General features: G+C 40.7%; 1 protein-coding gene and 1 pseudogene across 4 annotated transcripts in view; one reads left to right on the top strand and one right to left on the bottom strand.

Moving 5' to 3' along the window:
- C9orf72 (C9orf72-SMCR8 complex subunit) overlaps positions 1-26,229 on the bottom strand; it is a 144,671-nt gene that overhangs the window by 88,021 nt on the left and 30,421 nt on the right. The window lies entirely within an intron of this gene.
- On the top strand, positions 3,839-8,432 carry LOC129136092 (uncharacterized; annotated as a pseudogene).

Raw genomic sequence — 26,229 nt, 5'->3', positions numbered from 1 at the left:
GATGAAGTTTGGATTGAATTCTATGTTTGTAAAATGATAATATGCTTTTTGCTAGAAAACAACAAAGCTCTTTAAGAAAATTAGTAATTGGGGGTCTTTAAGTATTCAGAAGTGTGAGAACTGTGATGCTTGATGGTGATGAATACTGCAGAATTCTCTGTGGGTTATAAAGCCAATTTCTTCAAGAGGCACTGCAGCTGAAGGCTGCCAAGGGAAAAATATATTTGAGATTTCAGGTGGATCTTTTGTTCAAAAGTGTACAAAAAAGTAAAAAATTTAAGAAACAGGCAAATTTTGTTGTCAGCCATTTTATGCTTGTGCTTATCTTCTGTAGCCAAGTTTCAAGAGCAGAAATATAAACAAAGCAAGATCCCTACTTGATTTGATTATAAAACATGGTGCAAATTTAAGATTTCATGTTGGAAAAGTATTTTCAGTTGTTGTAAGGACACTTTTCTTTTCTTCTCCAAATTTTCTAACTTGACCAAAATATACCTTTAAATAAGAATTATTTCTCCTTATCAAAAACAATTGCAGAACTAGAAATACTTTAGGCTGTTAGTTCCAGGATGCATCTGGTATTATCTGCATGTATACCTCTTGCAACATGGAGACAAGGCTACAGGATCAGCCACAACTGAGGAAATGAAACTAGTTAGACCGGTGGTTCCCAGATTGTGGTCCCCAGACAGTAACATCAGCTTTACCTGGGAACTTAGTAGTGCAAATTCTCTAGCCCCACTTCAGAGCTACAGAACCAGGAATTCCAAAAGTGGGGGAGGGGGGACATAATCATGTTTTAATAAGTTCCTCTGGTGATTCTGATGATGCACCCTCAGGTTTGAGAACCGCTGAGTTAGGCTAGCTACTGTTGGCAAATATTGGATTCAATAAACTGTCCTGCACCCTCACTTGCTCTTCTGAACACTAGTGCTTTCTGTAGCTTCTTGTCACCATGAGATCTACTAAATTCTGAAAACATAACTTTTTCTAGCGTGTTAAAAAACACTTTTTCACACTTTCTTCTCTTCTCAGACATAGCCTATATGTTGCTTAATACAAGAACTGATATATAGTAACTACTCAATAACTACTAGTTCCCCTTCTCTTGTTTCTCAGATATTTGCTTGTTATTTATTAACTGAAAGAGATGGAGACAAAATACTGGCATCCCTAAAACATTTAAAGGTAAATTCAGTAAGTGCATTGATAATTATTCTTTTTTTTTTTTTGAGACGGAGTCTTGCTCTGTCGCCCAAGCTGGAGTGAAGTGGCACCATCTCGGCTCACTGCGAGCTCTGCCTCCTGGGTTCACGCCATTCTCTTGCCTCAGCCTCCCGAGTAGCTGGGACTACAGGCGCCCGTCACCACTCCCGGGTAATTTTTTGTATTTTTAGTAGAGACGGGGTTTCACCGTGTTAGCCAGGATGGTCTTGATCTGCTGACCTTGTGATCCGCCCGCCTCGGCCTCTCAAGGTGCTGGCATTACAGGCGTGAGCCACCGCGCCTGGCCGATAATTATTCTTGACACAAACTATACTCTTATGTTTAATACATCAAATATGACAATATTTTCTAAAAGCTGTGGAAGTTAGAAGAATCAAAATGAAGTCAACTGTGCTAAAAAAAAAATCCTAACAAATAGAGCTGGGGAAGGCCTCAAAGAGAGAGGTTCTCATGCATAAATGTCTCATAACAAAAACTATCACAAAAGACTCTACAAGAACCACAACCTTGCACAAAAGGCCATCACAACCTTACACAAAAAGTACTTCTGCAGAGTCTGCCCTGCAACTGCCTATCCAAACTTGGACTAGCATCACCCTTGTTATTGAACCAGGTAGTCAAGGATAATTATCTCAAAACATTATATAATCCTCTTCATTTTTCCTTTAAAAACCTTTGTCATCCTTTACCTTCCTGAATATGTACATAGTTTACTATGGCATGCATAGATTATCACTTTCTTCTACAGAGCCTCATTCTGTTTGCCATTTAGGTTGACAGAGCAAAGCAAATTAAACATATTCTTTATCTTTCTAAACAAATAACCTATCTTTTATTTTATATCAATAGTGAATTAAAAACTAGGATTACAAATAAATCTTATTTTTTTCTGATATTTCTATATTTTGTCCTTAAAAGCGAAAATTAAATATCAGTGTCCTCATTATCATTTAAAAAAATTTCCAGCAGTTTCCATTTTTTCATTAGGAAATATCCGTGTGAAAGTTACGGATGTCTATAAGGCGTTCCTCCTGGGCTTCGTTTTTTTAGGGCCTGCATCCTTTGAATGACCCCCATTTTAGTCAAATGTCAATAATACGATTTAGTGGCATTCTGCTTGCTGAGAAAGGGTCTCAGAGATGAATGAGAATACCCATGTTCTGCTTATCTCAAAAAAATTTGAATTGTACCAGTGTTTTTCCTCAGATTATCCAGCAATGATTTTCAGACTTAGGTCTCTGCAAAAATCATCTCATGATCTTGTTTAAAGATTTAGAATTCACCTCTCCAGATGATTGATATAGTGGTCTAGGGTGGAATCAGAGGAAAAATATGTATTTTCAACTAGCACTCAAGTATTTTGTGCAGCTTGTCAGAGATCACACACTGAGAAAAAATAGATTGGGTCCCTCCCTTGATTCTGTACCCATTTACTTAAGTGTTGGTATAATAGGGCATGTTGCCAGTTGTGATGGTTAATGCTGAGTGTCAACTTGATTAGACTGAAGGATACAAAGTATTGATCCTGTGTGTGTCTGTGAGGGTGTTGCCAAAGGAGATTAATATTTGAGTCAGTGGGCTGGGAAACATAGACCCACCCTTAATCTGGATGGGCACAATCAGCTTCCAGTGCAGCTGGAATATCAGCAGGCAGAAAAATGTGAAAAGAGAGACTGGCCTAGCCTCCCAGCCTACATCCTTCTCGCATGTTGGATACTTCCTGCCCTCAAACGTCGGACTTCAAGTTCTTCAGTTCTGGAACTCGGACTGGCTCTCCTTGTTCCTTAGCCTGCAGAGGGCCTATTGTGGGACCCTGTGATCATGTGAGTTAGTACTTAATAAACTCCCATATATATATATATATATATATATAATCTAACTAATCTCCTAATAGTTCTGTCTCTCTAGGGAGCCCTGACTAATACAGATATTGGTACCAGGAGTGGTTCTAGAGAAACAGAATATTAAGGATGGAGTTCTTTTGTTGGTTTTGGGGTTTCTGGAGTTAGCTGCTTAATATGATTGACCCAAAAATGCTAAAGACACTATTTCTAATAGTATGGAGAACACTGATAGTCCTTGGTGTGAACTGCTTAGAGAGTTATGCAAAATAAATGCATTTGACACCATTCATGAGAGGCAAGGAGTTTAGTGACTCTATACATAATACCTTTGACTATATGTGGAGAACCAAAGAACATAATGAAGCTGGTTGGTTGCTCCTAAGTTCAGTGGACAAAGTGATGAAAGAAAATGATGAACTCAGGGATTCTGTCTCCTGGCTTCAGAAGCAGATACTGAGCCTCAAATCTGCTGAGATAGTCCTGAGTGAGAGTCTTACCTCCTGTAGAGAAAGAGCTGAAATTGTAGAAAAACAGACACAAGCTCTTATCATGTCAGTGGCTGACCTGCAACAAAATGTGCATGCACAGCCTCACCAGGTGTCTACCATTAAAGTGAGGGCATTGACTAGAAAAATAATGGGATCCTGAAACTTGGTTGGGGATGTGTGGGAGGACCCTGATGAAGCTGGGGACACTGAGTTTGAACATTTTTGCCAGAGGAAACAGCTTCCCCATCCCCAGTAGTGGCAACGTCCCCTCACCGACCCATGCTGCCATCAGCCTTTCCACCTTTGTCTGAGCAGATAAACTCTATGTTGCCTGAGGCAACAGTGATGGCCTCCCCAGGGATAGTTGCCAGGTAAGATAATGTTGATTCTCCTCAGGAGCCACCCCCAACACCCCTGTTTGCTCCTATACCTATAACTAGACTAAAGTCCCAGCAGACCCCTGGAGATGAGGTTGAGAGTGTGACCCATGAGGAGGTCCACTACACTCAAAAAGAATTGCTTGAGTTTTCTAATTTATGTGAACAGAAATCTGGAGAACAGGCATGGGAATGGATATTAAGGGTGTGGGATAATGGTGGAAGGCACATAGAGTTGGATCAGGCAGAATTTATTGATTTGGGCCACTAATTAGGGACTCTGCATTTAATGTTGCAGCTCAGGGAGTTAAAAAATGGTCCTAATAGTTTATTTGCTTGGTTAGCTGAAATATAGATTAAAAGATGGCCCACCGTCAGTGAGCGGGAAATCCCTGATCTCCCTTGATTTAAAGTAGAGGAAGGGATCCAAAAGCTTAGGGAGATTGGGATGGTGAAGTGGATTAGTCACTTTAGACCTACTCATCCCAGCTGGGAGGGTTCAGAAGATAAGCCCTTGACCAATGCCTTGTGAAATAGAATTGTGAGGGCACGTCTTGCATATTTGAAGAGTCCTGTAATTGCTCTTCTCCGTATGTCAGATCTAACAGTGGGAACTGCAGTCACTCAACTACAAAATTTAAATACAATGGGAATCATTGGATCCCGAGGTTGCAGGAGCCAAGTGGTGGCACTCAGCTGTCAAAGGCAAGGTGGGTGTAGCTACTGTAATGGAGAGCAGAGGTAAAGCAGCAATCAGAATAGTCTGACTCATGTAGAGCTCTGGCATTGGCTAACTAATCATGGTGTTCCTAGAAGTGAAATTGATAGGAAACCTACCACCTTCCTACTTAATTTATACAAGCAGAAAAGGTCAAATGGACAAAAGACTAATTTGAATTATAAAAACAGAGAATCACAGCCCCTCAATCAATTTCCAGACTTGAGCCAGCTTACAGACCCAGAACCCCTTGAATGCAGGGGAGGCCAGATCCCCTTGAGGAAGGACCCCATTACATTACCAATAACTTATGCAGTGAATCTTTCTCCCATCCTTCTCCAAGGAGACCTCCGGCCTTTTACCAGGGTAACTATGCATTGGGAAAGGGAAATGATCAGACATTGTGGGGACTACTGGACACTGGCTCTGAGCTGATCTTGATTCCAGGGGACCCAAAACACCATTCTGGTCCTCCAGTTAAAGTAGGGGCTTATGGAGGTCGGGTAATTAATGGAGTTATAGCTCAGGTCTGACTTACAGTGGGTTCAGTGGGTCCCTGGACTTATCCTGTGATTATTTCTCCAGCGCCAGCATGCATAATTGGCATAGACATACTTAGCAGCTGGCAGAACCCTCACATTGGCTTCCTGACTGGTAGGATGAGGGCTATGATGGTGGGAAAGGCCAAATGGAAGTCATTAGAGCTGCCTGTACATAGAAAAATAGTAAATCAAAAATAATGTCGCATCCCTGGAGGGATTGCAGAGATTAGTGCCACCACCAAGGACTTGAAAGATGCAGGTGTGGTGATTCCCACCACATCCCCATTCAACTCTCCCATTTGGCCTGTGCAGAAGACAGATGGATCTGGGAGAATGAGAGTGGATTATCATAAGCTTAACCAAGTGGTGACTCCAATTGCAGCTGCTGTACCAGATGTGGTTTCATTGCTTGAGCAAATGAACACTTCTCCTGGTAACTGGTATGTAGCCATTGGCTTGGCAAATCCCTTTTTCTCCATTCCTGTCCATATGGCCTACCAGAAACAATTTGCCTTCAGCTGGCAAGGCCAGCAATATACCTTTATTGTCCTACCTCAGGGGTGTATCAACTCTCTGGCTTTGTGTCATAATCTTATTTGGAGAGAACTTGATCACTTTTTGCTTCTGCAAGATATCACACTGGTCCATTACATTAATGACATTATGCTGATTGGATCCAGTGAGCAAGAAGTAGCAAACACACTGGACTTATTGGTGAAACATTTGCGTGCCAGAGGATGAGAAATAAATCTGACTAAAATTCAGGGAACTTCTACCTCAGTAAAATTTCTAGGGGTCCAGTGGTGTGGGGCCTGTTGAGATATTTCTCCTAAGGTGAAGGATAAGTTGCTGCATTTGGCCTCTCCTACAACCAAGAAAGAGGCACAATGCCTAGTGGGCCTATTTGGATTTTGGAGGCAACACATCCCTCATTTGGGTGTGTTACTCCAGCCCATTTATAGAGTGATCCGAAAGGCTGCCAGTTTTGAGTGGGGCCCAGAACAGGGCAAGGGTCTGCAACAGGTCCTGGCTGCTGTGCAAGCTGCTCTGCTGCTTGGACCATATGACCCAGCACATCCAATGGTGTTCCAGGTGTCAGTCGCAGATAGGAATGCTGTTTTGAGCCTTTGGTAGGCCCCCATAGGTGAATCACAGCGGGGGCCTCTAGGACTTTGGAGCAAGGCTCTGCCATCTTCTGCAGGTAACTACTCTCCTTTTGAGAGACAGCCCTTGGCCTGTTACTAGGCTTTGGTGGAAACTGAATGTTTGACTATGGGCCATCAAGACACCATGCAACCTGAACTGCCTATCACGAAGTGGGTGCATTCTGACCCATCTAGCCATAAAGTGGATCATGCACTGCAGCATTCCATCATCAAATGGAAGTGGTATATATGTGATTAGGCTCGAGCAGGTCCTGAAGGCACAAGTAAGTTACACGAGGAAGTGGCTCAAATGCCCATGGCCTCCACTCCTGCCATCCTGCCTTCTCTTCCCTAGCCTGCACTGATGGCCTCATGGGGAGTTTCCTATGCTCAATTGACAGAGGAAGAGAAGACTAGGGTCTGGTTCACAGATGGTTCTGCATGATATGCAGGCACCACCTGAAAGTGGACAGCTGCAGCACTACAGTCCCTTTCTAGGACATCCCTGAAGGACAGCAGTGAAGGGAAATCTTCCCAGTGATCAGAACTTTGAGCAGTGCAGCTGGCTGTGCACTATACATGAAGGAGAAATTGCCAGATGTGCAATTATATACTGATTCATGGGCTGTAGCCAATGGTTTGGCTGGATGGCCAGAGACTTGGAAGAAGCATGACTGGAAAATTGGTGACAAGAAAATTTGAGGAAGAGGTATGTGGATGGACCTCTCTGAGTGGTCAAAAACTGTGAAGATATTTGTATCCCATATGAGTGCTCACCAATGTGTGACCTCAGCAGAGGAGGATTTTAATAATCAAGTGGATAGGATGACCTGTTCTGTGGACACCACTCAGCCTCTTTCCCCAGCCACCCCTGTCATCACCCAATGGGTCCATGAACAAAGTGGTCATCATGGCAGGGATGGAGGTTATGCATGAGCTCAGCAACATGGACTTCCATTCACCAAGGCTGAGCTGGCTATGGCCACTGCTGAGTGCCCAATTTGCCAGCAGCTGAGGCCAACACTGAGCCCTCGATATGGCACAATTCCTCAGGGTGATCAGCCAGCTACCTGGTGGCAGGTTGATTATATTGGACCTCTTCCATCATGGAAACGGCAGAGGTTTGTCCTCACTGGAATAGACACTTACTCCAGATATGGGTTTGCCTATTCTGCATGCAATGCTTCTGCCAAGACTATCATCCATGGACTCACGGAATGTCTTATCCACTGGCATGGTATTCCACACAGCATTGCCTCTGACTAAGACACTCACTTAACAGCTAAAGAAGTGTGGCAGTGGGCTCATGCTCATGGAGTTCACTGGTCTTATCATGTTCCCCATCACCCTGAAGCAGCTGATTGATAGAACAGTGGAATGGCCTTTTGAAGTCACAATTACAATGCCAACTAGGTGACAATACTTTGCAGGGATGGGGCAAAGTTCTTAAGAAGGCCATGTATGCTCTGAATCAGTGTCCAATATATGGTACTGTTTCTCCCATAGCCAGGATTTACGGGTCCAGGAATCAAGGGGTGGAAGTAGAAGTGACACCACTCACCATCACCCCTAATGACCCATGAGCAAAATTTTTCCTTCCTGTTTCCACGACATTATGTTCTGCCAGCATAGAGGTCTTAGTTCCAGAGAGAGGAATGCTGCCACCAGGAGACACAACAATAATTCCATTAAACTGGGAGTTAAGATTGCCACCTGGACACTTGGGCTCCTCCTACCTTTAAGTTAACAGGCTAAGAAGGGAGTTACAGTGTTGACTGGGGTGATTGATCCAGACTATCAAGATGAAATTAGTCTACTACTCCACAATGGAGGTAAGGAAGAGTATGCATGGAATACAGGAGATCGATTAGGGCATCTCTTAGTATTACCATGCCCTGTGATTCAGGTCAATGGGAAACTACAACAGCTCAGTCCAGCCAGGACTACAAATGGCCCAGACCCTTTAGGAATAAAGGTTTGGGCCACTCCACCAGGAAAAAAACCACAACCTGCTAAGGTGCTTGCTGAAGGCAAAGGGAATACAGAATGGGTAGTAGAAGGTAGTCATCAATATCAGCTATGACCACATGACCAGCTGTAGAAATGAGGACTGTAATTGTCATGATTATTTCCTCCTTCTGTAAAAACATGTTTGTGCATGTATATACTTGTACTAAGAAAATATCTTCATTTTATTTCCTTTTTACTTTATCATGTGACATGAGATTTATTGACTTCACATCAGCATTTAAGTATTGTTAACTTTATGTAATAGTATTTGAGTTGGAGACTGGTGCATTTATGGTTGTATGAAGGAAGGATAGTTGTATTATGTTAGGCATAATTATGACCTTATTATTGTCTTTATTTGAAGATTATGATCTCACAAGATGTGTATGGGTTCAAGTTGACGAGGAGTGGACTTCTGATGGTTAATATTGAGTGTCAACTTGATTGGATTGAAGGATACAAAGTTTTGATCCCATGTGTGTCTGTGAGGGTGTTGCCAAAGGAGATTAATATTTGAGTCAGTGGGCTGGGAAAGGCAGACCCACCCTTAATCCGGGTGGGCACAATCTAATCAGCTTCCAGTGTGGCTACAATATAAGCAGGAAAAAAAATCTGAAAAGAGAGACTGGCCTAGCCTCCCAGCCTACATCTTTCTCCTGTGCTGGATGCTTCCTGCCCTGGAATATCGGACTCCCAATTCTTCAGTTTTGGAACTCGGACTGGCTCTTCTTGCTCCTCAGCCTGCAGAGGGTCTATTGTGGGACCTTGTGATCATATGAGTTAATACTTTAATAAACTCCCCTATATATATATTTAAATACTTAATAAACTCCCATATATGTATGTGTATATATATGTGTGTATACATACAAACTAAGATATATATACTAATATACTTAATAAACTCCCCTTTATATACATATGTAAATACTTAATAAACTCCCACATACGTATGTATATATGTGTGTGTATATATAAACTAATAAGATATATATACTAATATACTTAATAAACTCTCCTTTATATATATATACTTAATAAACTCATATATATGTATGTATAAACTAATAGGATATATATCCTATTAGTTCTGTCCCTCTAGAGAACCCTGACTAATACACCAGTGTATATAGGTCCCTCATTCCTACCATTCAGACATCACCTCAGGTAGCAGTTGGGAGAAAGGGGATAAGAGTATGATGTGGATGTATGGCACCTTTCCAGGACAAGTTTCCTTGAACTAGCTTTGAAACATTACAGAAAGAAGAAGCTAGAGTTAGAAGCTCAGTTTGTGAGACTCCCAGATCAGTAAGTCCTTGGGAGCCCAGTGACAAAGTGTGTCACAGATGTGGAAGAAAGCTTCCTCTTCTGTATTCTGGCTACTTTAGATTAGACACTATGGGAGTGTACAGAGACATCATTCTTTGTGGGAACAGTGCTATTCTCAGGATGGCTGATGAGGGTAGTAAGGTTTTCTCAGCTGACCCTGGAAAGGTGACGTGAGCAACGGGGACTGGATTATGAACAAAAGGAGGGTCTGGTCTCTGCATAGGACTTTCCTTATATAGCGTATATTTGAGGGATCTCTTTGATACTTTAATAATGGGACAGCTTGAGGGGAATGCCAAGTTCTTCTGACTATACCAACCAGGCCTAAGAAGACAGACGATATTTGTGCCTCATGTTTTATGTACACAAATCACGTGTTTTCATTTATTTTAGGAGAAGTTATTGTGCTGGAGAAGCATCACTCACTGAATTGGACATTGTTAGACATTCACTTAGGACAGTTAAAAACTGTGAGGGACTGTAACGAATGTGGGCAACATTATTTCACTGCAAGAGTTTTATCACCCTGGACTCTTGTGGATGTACATCAATGACTGAGATTCCAACCCCCTGTCTCACAGGTGAATCCAGCCTATCAGAAGCCAGCAATATCCTGGCTGCAGGTGGCACGTGGGTGTTCTTTATATCAGCTGTCAAAATTCAATTATTATGCTGTGCTCTTGAAGCATTTTATAAAGATCATAGATCAAGTGAGACAGTGGATTACCTGGGGGTAACAACTAATAATATACTCAAAACACTAAAAAAGGGCCAGGGCCAAGATGGCCGACTAGAAGCAGTGACAATCAGAGGCTCCCATCAAAAAGAACCATAATAAGCATGTGACTTCTGCACTGGCAACCAAGGTATTCAGATTCTCTCATCAGAACTGACTAGGCAGCTGGCATGATACATGGTGAGGAAGAAAGAGCAGTGGGGTACAGCAGCCCACCTGAGAGGCACATGGGGCAGGGGAGTCCCCAACCCCCAGCCAAGGGAGGCAGTGAGTAAGCGTGCTACCCAGCTGGGGAACACATGCTTTTTCCACAGAACTGTGCAACCCACAGATTGAAAGATCCCACTTGTGAACCCTCACCACCCGGGCCTAGGGGCCAAACCCTGGAGCTGCACAGATTCTCAACAGCCTCCCACCTAGAATCTACTTAAATCTGTTGTAATCCTGGGGTGGGCAGAGGGGCAACCAGCACCATAGCTGTGGCTTCCTGCTGTCTAAGCCATTTGAGCTCCTTGAAGGAGGAGCAGCAGCCAGCACTGGGTCTCATAACTGCCTAACACACTAAGCTCCCTGGGCAGGAGAAGGGCAGCATCCATCTCTATAGCTCCAGCCTGTGCTTTTCCTCTGCTGGAGCCAGGAAGGCTAGATGGCTTGGTTCAAAGAGGTGTCCCCCACAGCCCAACACACTGGCTGTGGCAGATTGTGGCCAGAGCTCCTCTTCAGGCCTGACTCTGACCCATCCTTCCCCACTGGGCGGGGCCTCCCTGTAGCAACTCCAACAACTCCAGCCAGAGGCTCAGGGCCAGAGCCCTGATCTCCCTGGTCCTGACTCCCTAGGGGGAGGGGTGGCCACAGTCTCTGTGGATCAGCAGACTTAGCCTTTCCTCCTGGTGGTTCTGAGGAATCTGGGCAGCCTAGACAAGTGTGTTTCCCCTCAGGGAAGCACACTCCCTCTACCAAGGGACAGTCAAAGTGCTTTGTTAAGTGCCTGTTCCCCATGCCTCCCAACTGGGTGAGACCCTCCAACAGAGGTTGCCAGACACCCTGTATAGAAGCAAACCTACTGGCATTAGATTGGTGCTCCTCAAGGTCAGAGATGCCCAGAAAAAGGAGCACACACCCATCTTTGCTGTTCTCCAGCCTCCCTGAGTGACACCTCCAGGTATGGGCATGAACCAGATGAATAGGGCCGGAAGTGAACCCTGGCAAAATGCAGCAGCCCTACAGAAGAGGGACCTTACCACTGAAATAAAAGCAAACAAACAGAAAGCAAAAACAAGAGCATCAACAACAAAAAAATAGTTTCCATAAAATCCCCATCCAAGGGTCAGCAGCCTCAAAGATCGGAGCTAGACCAACTCATGAAGATGAGAAAGAATCAATGAAAAAAATGTTGAAAACCCAAAAGGCCAGAGTGCCTCTTTTTCTCCAAATGATTGCAACACCTCTCCAGCAAGAGTGCAGAACTGGACAGAAGATGAGTTGGACGAATTGACAGAAGTAGGCTTCAGAAAATGGGTAATAAAAAACTCTGTTGAGCTAAAGGAGCATGTTCTAACAGAATGCAAAGAAGCTAAGAACCTTGATAAAAGGTTAGAGGTGCTAACCTGAATAAAAAGTTTAGAGAGGAACATAAATGACCTGAAGGAGCTGAAAAACATGGCACAAGAACTTCATGAAGCATATACAAGTATCAATAGCTGAATCGGACAAGCAAAATAAAGGATATCAGAGTTTGAAGACCACCTTGCTGAAATAAGGCATGCAGACAAGATGAGAGAAAAAAGAATGAAAAGGAATGAACAGAGCCTCCAAGAAATATGGGACTATGTAAAAAGACCAAAACTACGAATGATTGAAGTACCTGAAGGAGATGGGGAGAAAGGAAACAAGCTGGAAAACAAACTTCAGGATCTTTATTATCCGGGAGAACTTCCCCAACCTAGCAAGACAGGCCAACACGCAAATTCAGGAAATACAGAGAATACCACTAAGATACTCCACAAGGAGATCAACCCCAAGACACATAATCATCAGATTCTCCAAGGTCAAAATTAAGAAAAAAATGTTAAGGGCAGCCAGAGAGAAAGGCCAGGTCATGTACAAAGGGAAGTCCGTCAGACTAACAGCAGACCTGTCGGCAGAAACCATACAAGCCAGAAGAGATTGGGGGACAATATTCGACATTCTTAAAGAAAAGAATTTTCAACCCAGATTTTCATATCGAGCCAAACTAAGCTTCATAAATGAAGGAGAAATAAAATCCTTTCCAGACAAGGAAAGGCTGAGGGATTTCATCACCACCAGGCCTGCCTTGCAAGAGCTCCTGAAGGAAGCCCTAAATATGGAAAGGAAAAACCAGCCACTGCAAAAACACAGCTAAATATAAAGACCAATGACACTACATCAACTAGCGTGCAAAATAACCAGATAGCATCATGATGACAGGATCAAATTCACACATAACAATACTAGTTTTAAATGTAAATGGGCTAAATGCCCCCAATTAAAAGACACCAACTGACAAATTAGATAAAGAGTCAAGACCCATCAGTGTGCTGTATTCAGAAGACCCATTTCACATGCAAAGACACACATAGGCTAAAAATAAAGAAATGGAGGAATATTTACCAAGCAAATGGAAAGAAATAAAAAAGTAGGGGTTTCAATCCTAGCTTCTGACAAAACAGACTTTAAACAAACAAAGATCAAAAAAGACAGAGAAGGGCATTACATAATGGTAAAGGGAACAATTCAACAAGAAGAGCTACCTATCCTATATATATATATGCACCCAATACAGGAGCACCCAGATTCATAAAACAAGTTCTTAGAGATCTACAAAGAGACTTAGACTCCCATACAAAAACAGTGGGAGATTTTAACATCCCACTGTCAATATTAGACAGATCAACAGGACAGAAAATTAACAAAAATATTCAGGACTTGAACTCAGTTCTGGATCAAGTGGACCTAATAGACATCTGCAGAACTCTCCACCCCAAATCAACAGAATATACATTTTTTTGTTGTTGTTGTTGTTGTTGTTGTTGCTCGGTTGCCCAGGCTGGAGTACAGTGGCATGATCTCAGCTTACTGCAAGCTCTGCTTCCGGGGTTCATGCCATTCTCCTGCCTCAGCCTCCCAAGTAGCTGGGACTACAGGCACCCGCCACCAAGCCCAGCTAATTTTTGTATTTTTATTAGAGACGGGGTTTCACTGTGTTAGCCAGGATGGTCTCGATCCCCTGACCTCATGATCCGCCCACCTCGGCCTCCCAAAGTGCTGGGATTACAGGCGTGAGCCACAGTGCCCGGCCCAGAATATATGTTCTTTTCAGCACCACATGGCACTTATTATAAAATCGACCACATAATTGGAAGTAAAACACTCCTCAGCAAATGCAAAAGAACTAAAATCATAATGAACAATCTCTCAGACCACAGTGCAATCAAATTAGAACTCAGAATTAAGAAACTCACTCAAAACCACAATTACATGGAAATTGAACAACCTGCTCCTGAATGATTCCTGGGTAAATAATAAAATTAAGGCAGAAATCAAGAAGTTCTTTGAAACCAATGTGAACAAAGAGACAATGTACCAGAATCTCTGGGATAAGCTAAAGCAGTGTTAGGAGGGAAATTTATAGCACTAAATGACCAAATCAGAAAGCTATAAAGATCTCAAATCGACACCCTAGCTATTAAATTAAATAAATTTAATTTAATTTATTAAATTAATAATTTAATTTATTATTTAAATTAATTAAATTAAATAATTTAATTAAAAGAGCTAGAGAGGCAAGAGCAAACTGATCCAAAAACTAGTAGAAGACAAGAAATAACTAAGATCAGAGCAGAATTGAAGGAGATAGAGACATGAAAAACCGTTCAAAAAAATAAATGAATCCAGGAGCTGGTTTTTTGAAAAAATTAACAAAATAGACAGACTGCTAGCTAGACCAATAAAGAAGAAAAGAGAAAAGAATCAAATATACACAATAAAAATGATAAAGGGGATATCACCACTGATCCCAAAGAAATACAAACTACCATCAGAGAATACTATAAATACTTCTATGCAAATAAACTAGAAAATCTAGAAGAAATGGATAAATTTCTGGACACACACATACACCCTCCTAAGGCTAAACCAGGAAGAAGTCGAATCCCTGAATAGATCAATAACAAGTTCTGAAATTGAGGCAGTAATTAATAGCCTACAAACCAAAAAAAAAAAAAAAAAAGCTCAGGACCACAGATTCACAGCCAAATTCTACCAGAGGTACAAAGAGGAGCATTTCTTCTGAAACTATTACAAAGAATTGAAAAGGAGGGACTCCTCCCTAACTCATTTAATGAAGCCAGCATCTTCCTGATAACAAAACCTGGCAGAGACACAACAGAAAACGAAAACTTCAGGCCAATATCCCTGATGAATATTGATGTGAAAATCCTCAATAAAATACTGGCAAACTGAATCAAAAAACTTACCCACCATGATCAAGTCGGCTTCATCTCTGGGATGCAAGCCTAGTTCAACATATGCAAATCAATAAACATAATCCATCGCATAAACAGAACCAAAGACAAAACCCACATGATTATCTCAGTAAATGCAGAAAAGGCCTATGATAAAATCCAACATCCCTTCATGCTAAAAACTACCAATAAACTAGATGTTGATGGAACATGCCTCAAAACAATAAGAGCTATTTATGACAAACCCACAGCCAATATCATAGTAAATGGGCAAGAGCTTGAAGCATTCCCTTTGAAAACCAGTACAAGACAAGGATGCCCTCTCTCACCACTACCATTCAAGATAGTATTGGAAGTTTTGGCCAGAGTAATCAGGCAAGAGAAATAAATAAAGGTATTCAAATAGGAAGAGAGGATGTCAAATTGTCTGTTTGCACATGACATGATTCTATATTTAGGAAACCCCACTGTCTCAGCCCCAAAACTCCTTAAGCTGATAAACAACTTCAGCAAAGTCTCAGGATACAAAATCAATGTGCAAAAATTACAAGCATTCCTTTACACCCACAATAAACAAGCAGAGAGCCAAATCATGAATTAACTCCCATTCACAATTGCTACAAAGAGAATAAAATACCTAGGAATACAGCAAACAATGGATTTGAAAGAACTCTTCAAGTAGAACTACAAACCACTGCTTAAGGAAATAGGAAAGGACACAAAGAAATGGAAAAAATTCCATCCTCATGGATAGGAAGAATCAATATCGTGAAAATGGCTATATGGCCCAAAGTACTTTACAGATTCAATGCTATTCCCATCAAACTACCATTGACATTCTTCACAGAATAAGAAAAAAACTACTTTAAATTTCACGTGGAATCAAAGAAGACCCTGTATAGCCAAGACAATCCTAAGCAAAAAGAACAAAGCTAGAGACATCACGCTAACTGACTTCAGAGTATACTACAAGGCTGCAGTAACCAAAACAGGATGGTACTGGTACCAAAACAGATATATAGACCAATGGAGCAGAACAGAGACCTCAGAAATAACACCACACATCTAAAACCATCTGATTTTCAACAAACCTGACAAAAACAAGCAATGCAGAAAGGATTCCCTATTTAATAAATGGTGCTGGGAAAACCGACTAGCTGTACGCAGAAAACTGAAACAGGACCCCTTCTTTACATCTTATATAAAAATTGACTCAAGATGGGGAAAGGATCTCCTATTCAATAAATGGTGCTGGGAAAATTGACTAGCCAGCTGCAGAAGACTGAAACTGGACCCCTTCTTTACACCTTATACAAAAATTGACTCAAGATGGATTAAAGACTTAAATGTAAAAACCAAAACCATAAAAACCCTACAAGAAAACCTAGGCAATGCCATTCAGGACATAGGCATAGGCAAAGACTTCATGACAAAAATGCCAAAATAAATTGCAACAAAAGCCAAAATTGACAAATGGGATCCTATTAAACTAAAGAGCTTCTGCACAGCAAAAGAAACTAGCATCAGAGTGAACAGGCAACCTACAGAATGGGAGAACATTTTTGCAATTTACCTATCTGACAAAGGTCTAATATCAAGAATTTACAAGGAACTTAAACAAATTTACAAGAAAAAACAAACAACCCCATCAAAAAGTGGACAAAGGATATAAACAGACACTTCTCAAAAGAAGACATTTATGGGGCCCACAAACACATGAAAAAAAAGCTCAACATCACTGATCATTAAAGAAATGCAAATCAAGACCACAATGAGATACCATCTCATGCCACTCAGAATGGTGATTATTAACAAGTCAAGAAACAACAGGTGCTGGCAAGGCTGTGGAGAAATAGGAGTGCTTTTATACTGTTGGTGGGAATGTAAATTAGTTCAACCATTGTGGAAGACAGTGTGGGGATTCCTCAAGGATCCAGAACCAGAAATACCATTTGACCCAGCAATTTCATTACCGAGTGCATACCCAAAGGAATGTAAATCATTTAGCTATAAAGACACATGCACACATATATTTATTGCAGCACTATTTACAATAGCAAAGTAATGGAACCAACCCAAATGCCCATCAATGATAGACTGCATAAAGAAAATATGGTACATATACACCATGGATTACTATGCAGCCATAAAAATGAATGAGATCATGTCTTTTGCAGCGACATGCATGAAGCTGGAAGCCATCATCCTCACCAAACTAACACAGGAACAGAAGACCAAGCACCACATGTTCTCACTTATAAGTGTGAGTCTTAGAATGAGAACATGTGGACACAAGGAGGGGGACAACACACACCAGGGCCAGTTGGGTGTTGTGGGGTGAGGGGAAGGAAATTAGAGGATGAGTCAATAGGCGCAGCAAACTACCATGACACATGTATACCTGTGTAACAAACCTGCATATTCTGCACATGTGTCCTGAAACTTAAAGTAAAATTAAAAAAAAAAAAAGAAAAAAACTTAAAAAAATTTTGTGCCATATGAGATTATAAGAAGGGTAGAAAATGTCCATCAGAATAGACAACAAGTCCCAAAGCTTTTGACCTGGAAGAATGCAGCTTATTTGCTATAAATCTTTTTTTGTTGTTGTTCCTAGAGCTTCTTTCACTGGAGCCACTTTGGGGCATTTTTGTCTTAGTGGATTCATCGATGTACTAGGTGGCATGAGTGGGTGGGTGGGGTTGGGGATCCAAAGTTAACACCTGTCTCCTTCATGTGATAATCAGACTAATTTATCATAGCCACAGGGCAATGACAGTTTCTTGGAGGTTTCCTGGAAGTCAGGAAATAGTCTCCTGATGGAAGATGGAATTGCTTCCACCATTAGGTACATCAGTGATTTTGTCAGGTAGAGGGGATGGCCTGATATGGCTTACAGGGACAGAAGTTCTTTATTTTTTGAAAATGACTTGGTGTTTTCAAATAGGGATAACTAGACTTAGCACCTGGAGAAGTTAATCATAAACAAAATGTACTCTAAAGTACATGTACACATACAAAATGCTTATTTTAGAGAAGAAAAATGACTAGTGAGTTATATCTTATTTTCTCTTTAAAGTCAACCAAACTTTTATCCTTCTTGCCCGAGTACTATGTAAGAATGATGGACTTTTTGTTTCATAAAGATGAGGATACGGCCAGGTGCAGTGGCTCATGCCTTTAATCCCAATGCTTTGGGAGGTTGAAACCGGGGGATTGCTTGAGGCCAGGTGTTCAAGACCAGCCTGGGCAACATAGTGAGACTCCCATCTCTTAAAAAAAAACAAAGATGCGGATAGTTAGTACATGTTTTCCTAAGACAGTCATGAGCTCCGTAATAATGTTTTGGTCAATGACAGACTGCACATGTGATGTTGGTCTCGTAGATTATAATACTCGTAGATTATAATAATGGAGCAGAAAAATTCCTGCTGACATCATAGCTGTCTTAACCTCATAGTGCAATACATTACCCATGTGTTTGTGGTGATGCTGGTGTAAACAAGCCTATTGTGCTGTCAGTCATATAACAGTATAGTACATAAAATTATGCACAGTACATAATACTTGATAATGATAATAAATGACTATGTTACTGGTTTATGTATTTACTACACTGTACTTTTTACTGTCACCTTAGAGTGTACTCATTCTACTTATAAAAATAAAGTTAACAATAAAACAGCCACAGGCAGGTCCTTCAAAAAGTATTCCAGAAGAAGGCATTGTTATAATAGGAGGTGACAGCCCCATGTATGTTACTGCACTTCAGACTTTCCAGTGGGACAAGATGTGGATGTGGAAGACAGTAATATTGATGATCTTGAACCTGTGTAGGCCCAGGGCAATGTGTTTGTGTCTTATTTTTTAAACAAAAATGCTTAAGAAGTAAAAAAAAATAAAAACAGAAGCAAGCTTATAGAATAAGGCTATAAAGAAAGAAAACATTTTTGTATAGTTGTGTAATGTGTTTGTGTTTCAAGCTAAGTGTTATCACAAATGAGTCAGAAAGTTAAAAAACTAACAAACTTATAAATTTAAAAAGTTACAGCAAGCTAAGACTAATTAATTATTGAAGGAAGAAAGTAGCTTTTTATAAATTTAATGTAGCCTAAGTGTACAGTGTTTATAAAGTCCACAGTAGTGTGTAGTAAAGTTCTAGGCCTTCACATTCACTCACCACTCACTCACTGACTCACCCAGAGTAACTTACAGTCCTGCAAGCTTAATTTATGGTAAATGCCCTGAACAGGCGTACCATTTTAAATCTTTTATACCAGTACTTTTATTGTACCTTTTCTATGTTAAATAGGTTTAGATACACAAATACTTTTCATCATTTTAATTGCCTGCAGTATTCAGTACAGTAACATGCTGTACCAGTTTGTAGTCTAGGAGCAATAGGTTATGCTATAGCCTAGGTATGTAGTAGGCTATACCCTCTAGGTTTATGTAAGTTCACTCTATGATGTTTACACAAATATGAAATCACCTATAACACATTTTTCAGAATGTATCCCCATCATTAAGTAACACATGACTGTACCACTCTGACATATGAATATCATGAATTATTAAATTCCATTAAATTATGACTAAGAAAATTAATGTATCTGCATGAAGAATCTATGTTAAATAAAAATATTTTTAACATTTATGTAAATAACAATGTCACTTAAAGTCAATTATGTCTTTACAGTAATAAGAATTGGGAAAGGCCCAGGTTTATGATGTTTTGTTTTTAAGTCGACTTTAATGTATAATTAACATGCAGTAAAATGTACCCATTTAAAAGGTTCATTTTGATGACATTCTGCAAATGTATATGACTATGGGACCACTATCTCAATCAAGACCTTTCCATGACCCCAAGAAATTGCCTCATGCCTCTTTGTAGTCATCTCCCCCATCACCCCCATCCCTGGCCTCAGTCAACTGCTGGTCTGCTTTCTGTTACTATAGATTAGTTTTGCTTTTCTCTAGAATTTCATATAAATGGAATCATATAGTACGCACTCTTTTGTGTTTGGTTTCTTTATTTCAGCATAACATTATGGATATTCATATATTCTATTGCATATATCAGTACTTCATTCCTTTTTATTGTTGAACATATTCACTATGTGGATATACTGCAATTTGTTTATGTATTCTGTTACTAATGCACTTTTAGACTGTCTCCAGTATGGTGCTATTATGAACAAAGCTTTTATAAATGTTCTTGCACAAATAGTTGTATGGACATGCATTTTACTTCTCTTGACTAAACAAAAGTAGAATTGCTGAGTAAAGGTTTTTATTTAAAATTTCTCTTATGTTTGCTTTATTTTATTTATTTTAGAATTAGGTCTATTTTAGCCTCAAATAAATACCTCCTTATTTGTAATACAAACATTTGATCAAAGTTCTTCTGCAGAAAGGAGCCATAGTCTTTCTTTTTATCTTAGTTGGTGTTTAACTTCTTATACTCTGGCAGTAGTGATATGGAAGGGGAGCAAGGAAGTGCTGGGAGGAGAAGGGCAGGGCCCCGGCGAGGGCTGCACCCCTGGGCCTGTGCCCACGGACCTAGGTGAGGACAGGCACTTCTACCTTCACACCCAAATGCTGCATTTCCCAGCACCGCCCTGGCCCGCCACGCCCCCATCCTGTGCCTATAAAAACCGCGACTAGCAGGCAGACACACAAGCAGCTGGACGTTGAGAGGAACACCGTGGTGGAAGAAGACACAAATGGCTGGACGTTGAGAGGATGTAGAGGGGAGCACGCTGGTGGAAGAGCACATGACAGACACTGGCACGCCAACAGGCCATCAGGTCATCGACCAGCGGAATGAGGCAGAGTTTGGCAGGGGCAGTCGGAGGAGAGCCCAGGCTACTGTGCAGCCTGACTCCAGGGGAAAACCATCTCCCTTCTGGCTCTCTCATCTGCTAAGTGCTACTTCCATTCAATAAAAGCTTGCATTTATTCTCAAAGCCCATGTGTGATCCGATTCTTCCGGTACACCAAGGCAAGAATCCCAGGATACAGAAAGCCCTCCGTCCTTACGACAACGCGTGGGTCTAATTGAGCTGACTAACACAAGCAGCGGGACGGCTAAACTAAAAGAGCACCCTGTAACATATGCCCACTGGAGCTTCAGCTGTAAACATTCACTCCCAGACACTGCTGTGGGGTCAGAGCCCCACAGCCTGCCTACCTGTGTGCTCCCCTAACAGTTTGAGCAGTGGGGTACTGAAGAAGCGAGCCACACCCCCATCGCACACCCTGTGAAGGGGGCAAGGGAACTTTTCCTGTTTCAGTACTCCAGATATGCTGCAATGTCTTTTGTAGTGTTGCCTATATTTCAGGAAACTGGGAGCTTAGTTTATATATGGAAAAAGGGAAGTATTCTCTGTGGTAAAGGTCATAAAGAAGAGAGCTGGAGACAGAGAGACAGTGTCAGGATCATCAGCCTGTGAATTGGGTAGAAAGGAGTGGTTAGGTATATGGAGCAAGATGAATACAGAAGAAGTAGGCTGAAACGTCTTTTAAATAAATACCAGAGTGAAATGCTGAGAATAGAACCAATTTCAAAACCATCTGTCTTTAAGTCCTTTTCATCTTTTAGAATACGAACATGTCACTTTTCCTTGGGTTCTTTAGAAACTCTAAAGGGTGAAAACTGTTAGGGATGTATTACTTTTTCACAAGAAGAAAGCAGACATAGGGTTTTTCTTTGTTTTTTAAGAGCACATTATGTTGGGTGTTAGGTTAAAGAATCTTTCCGGCCGGGCATGGTGGCTCACGCCTGTAATCCCAGCACTTTGGGAGGCCGAGGCAGGCGGATCGTGAGGTCAGGAGATCGAGACCATCCTGGCTAACATGGTGAAACCCCATCTCTACTAAAAAAATTAAAAAATTAGCCAGGCATGGTGCCGGGCACCTGTACTCCCAGCTACTCGGGAAGGCAGGAGAATGGCGTGAACCCGGGAGGCGGAGCTTGCAGTGAGCCGAGATCGCGCCACTGCACTCCAGCCTGGGCGACTGAGCAAGACTCCATCTCAAAAAAAAAAAAAAAAAAAATCTTTCCATGTCAAGATGTCCAGAAATTGTTCCTCTTCTAGAAAACACATTGTTTTTGTTCTTCTATTCTGTTAAAAACAGATACAAAGCAGTTGATCTATTGCTTTATTTTGAAGGCATCCTTGAACATCGTGTTTTAATCGGTTTGCTTAAAAGGAACAGCTATTCACATCAGTTGAAGTGAAAAAGAGGTATGTGGAGAATAGGTAAGGTTATGTCATCAAAATGAGGGTAGCAAATAAGGCCAAGCTTCATGAGAAGTGGCGCAGGAGATGGAATGCCATTGGGAACTCACAAGTTCTCTGTCTCTGATGTCATCATTCTCTGAATCTCTCTGTGGGTCTTTCTGTCTCCTTCTGTCCTTATTTCTCCTTCACTGTGTTTCCTTTGTCCAATATGTTCTTTCAACTCTGTCATTTCCTGAAAGAAGTATTCTTTATCTTCTTTGCTGGATGGTTTAATCTGCTGATCCATAACCTTGCTTCTTATCAGTGTGGCTTGCCTCAGTTCTACAAGGCCTTTCAGCTTTTCCTGACACAATCTGTGTGGCTAGAAGTTCAAATTTTCCAGACAGGGAATCCAATTGGTAACAGATAGTTGAACAGATGGACAGGTGTATGAAGAGCTGTTCATCTTTTGTTAATGCCTGTGGCCAGGTTGGGGGCAGGGTCACATACTCCTAATCCAGCCTCTTAGCCCTTCACCTTTGGGTAGGGGTCATGTGTAGTAAAGTTTAAGGAAAAGTTGGGCATGGCAGACAAACTGAATGACATAACCACTATGAATGGTCTTCTACTTACTGGAAGTGTTTAAAAAGCCTTTCCTACTAGGCACCAATTTTCTAATGCTTCCCTGAAGTTTAGTAGATGGACAGGCAGACAGGCAGACAGAATAGAGCTACCAAACTAAGCAGCCAGTTAAACTTGAAGTGTCCCAGTCATTTTGAAAGAAAATTCTTTCCTCAAGTCTAATTAAAATTGGCTAGATTGCAAATGGCCTGCTAACTGATTTGATTTTAAACAACTATTTTCTAATGAGTATTGGATGAAACATAAAGAATAAGCAAACAAGTGAGTCAATCTAAAGGATAGTGTCTCAAGATCTGCAGTAGCATTGAATATATCTGAATTTGGCTATGTCTGCTGAGCTACAATCACCCTATTTGACATTTTAGGATCTAAGCCATGAACCTGAAGCCTGTATTTTGACTAGTTGAATATGTCATAATACTTTGAATTAATGAAAGCCAGCTACCAGCTTTGAGTTACTTTGTCTTTAACTCATCAGGGTGTAAATGGGCTTCAAGGTAATTTTTAATCTAAATGTAAATTAGCTATTTCCATAACAGCCCTAGTATGAATTTGAGTATGTGCAGAAAAGGATCGGATGCAAGCAATATTTTGAAAATAATATCAAGAAAGAGGCTGTACAAGTGATACATGACTTTCGATGAATTTGAATATAGGTTATATTAAGATGCTGTCAATGAAATTATTGTCATTAAAAATTTTCTGGGACCGACAATACATGAAATAATATGTAGAACAGAGAATGAAAATAAGATTTCATTGTAGATGTTAAACTATGTTAAAGGTCACAATTTTCTATTAGAGAGCTTCCATTTGTCAGATCTCATATAAAAGCTGATAGTATCTTTACTGAATTCATTTTCTACTTAGTAAAGTGACTTAAATTTAAAGTGATTAAAACTTTTATTTTTGATATAAAAATATGCTTTATCTAATATTTAAATCTGGATTTATGAGTAAATACACAGTCTTATATTTATAACTGGAGTGTGACATGCTAAAAAATCATAAAACCCCAATTTTTTCCTAATTTTAATCAGAATGAAATCTACGTTAATACAGTATCTAAATCTTCTAATCAATTATTTTATTTTTAAGAAAAAGGTAGCACAGGGAAATGTTCCAGCGGATATTAATACAAATTACAGGTATTCGGAATCATTCTAAAGTTCAGTGAGTATTAGTCTCCAACAACAGTTGCCAATCACAAGGAACAGAATGGAAAGCATAGAAAGATACAGAATGAGTTATTTTTGCTACTCTTTTCCATTTGCTAATACTTTAGCTTAAAGGAAGGTAGAAAATTACCTTAGGAATGATGGCTATTCCAAAATTTAGTGGTAACTTCTAAATAAAACATAGGACATACTACCTGAGCTCTTTTAGTGACAACTGGTTTTTTGTTTGTTTGCTTTTGAGACAGAGTTTTGCTCTTGTTGCCCAGGCTGGAGTGCAATGGTGGGATCTCGGCTCACCACAACATCTGCCTCCCAGGCTCAAGCAATTCTCCTGCCTCAGCCTCCTGAGTAGCTGGGATTACAGGCATGCGCCACCACGCCTGGCTAATTTTGTATTTTTAGTAGAGACGGGGTTTCTCCATGTTGGTCAGGCTAGTCTCGAACCCCCGACCTCAGGTGATCCGCCCGTCTCGGCCTCCCAAAGTGCTGGGATTACAGGTGTGAGCCACCGTGCCTGGCCAGACAACTGGCTTTAACTCAGTATGCTGTGAATTTATTTCCAGAGGGAAATAAATACATTTTTAAATTATGAATTAGTCATTAGGATTGATTAAAATACAAATCACTATCATTAAGATCAATGTTAAATGCCCTTAGAAATAAAGAATTTCTATACTTATCAATATATTAAACACCTTGGTCCTTTAAATATTAACTCACAGAATTAAAAAACGTCTGGGTTTTTTTGTAAAAGCCCCTGGAGTTTAACGACTGTGCTGGATGGTTCTCACTATGAACTGACTCTCACGCAATTGTAAACTTGCTGGGAAATGATTTTATTGCATAAGAAAATGAATGAGCAGAGACCAGTGAGCTGTGTCTGCTGATAGACTATAATTTGCAGACCACGATGTCAAAGCAGATTTGAGATTTGTGACAGTGGTTGGTGATCGCACTAGTCAACAATTCTGTGACAGCAATGAACCATGTCATGCACAATCTTATTCCACCACATTGGGCATATGTGTAAGTTCAGTTTATGTAGTCATATATGTGTGTATATATATATATATATATATATATAGTCACAACAGCCTATATTCAAGACTATGTAATATCTGGTACAAATAAGAAATGGATAGCTATTATTGCTAAACCTATCCTCAATATTTTCTGATGACATTAAAAAAAGTAATAAGACAGATCTCTTTTCTGTTGACTTGTACATTATTTTAAAGTACTCTGTGTCTGTCAGAGATCAAAAAAGTTTTGTATGAACCCAGTTGATTTTGTTCCTTTCTAAACAGAAAGGCACTTCTGCAGGGGGTTATCCTCACACTCACAACGTTTGGAAGGTAGCCTGGTGGTTTTAGCTGCCATATTCTTTAATAAAGCATTTGTGGGCCAGGTCCCCGGGGAAACAACGGTGCTGGTGGTAGGCAGGATTTACAGCCCCATGAACTTTGTCCTCTGGTGGCACATTGCTGTTATGTTATTTGGCGAAAGGGACTTTGCAGATGTTATTAAGGTGAAGACTTTAAGATAGAGAGGTTATCCTGGATTATCTGGGTTGGTCCAATCAAATCACATGAGCCCTGAAAAGTGGAGAACTTTCTGGAGAACTTGTTGGAGTCAGAGAGATGTGGGAGAAGCCAGAAAAGTTTAAAGCAGGAAAGGGAATCCACTGCCATTGCTGAAGGGGGCCACATGGAAAGCATAAGAAAGGATGCAGGTCCAGAGTTCCCCACTGTGTAATATATCCATGTATCAAAACTGCACTGGACACCTGAAATTTATTAAAAAATAAAAATAAAAAAGAACAAGGGCAGCTGTAGGAGCCAGAACTGCCTCCTGGCTTACAGTAGCAAGGACGGGGACCTTAGTTCCACAACCGCAAGGAACTGAGTTTGCCCAACAACCTGAATGAGCTTGGAGGCAGACTTTCCCCAGCACCTGGAGTAAGGAATACATCCCTACCAAAACCTTGAGTTTGGCATTGTGAGACGACTCTAAGCAGAGTATCTAGCCCAGCCACCCAGACTTTTGACCTTTAGAAACTGTTAGATCAAGCTTGTCCAATCGGTGGTGCTGGCCGCATGTGGCTCAGAAGGGCTTTGAATGCAGCTGAACACAAATTCGTAAACTTTGTTAAAACATTATGAGTTTTTTTTGTGTGTGTATTTTTTTTTTAAAGCTCATCAGCTTTCACTAGTTTTAGTGTATTTTATGACAATTCTTCCCATGCGGCCCAGGGAAGCCGAAAGTTTGGACACCCTTGTGTTA

This window comes from Pan troglodytes, chromosome 11, assembly GCF_028858775.2.
Source record: "Pan troglodytes isolate AG18354 chromosome 11, NHGRI_mPanTro3-v2.0_pri, whole genome shotgun sequence".
Taxonomy (NCBI): Eukaryota; Metazoa; Chordata; class Mammalia; order Primates; family Hominidae; genus Pan; species Pan troglodytes.
The sequence above is the reverse complement of the archived record's forward strand: the minus strand, read 5'-3'. Positions and strand labels throughout refer to the sequence as shown.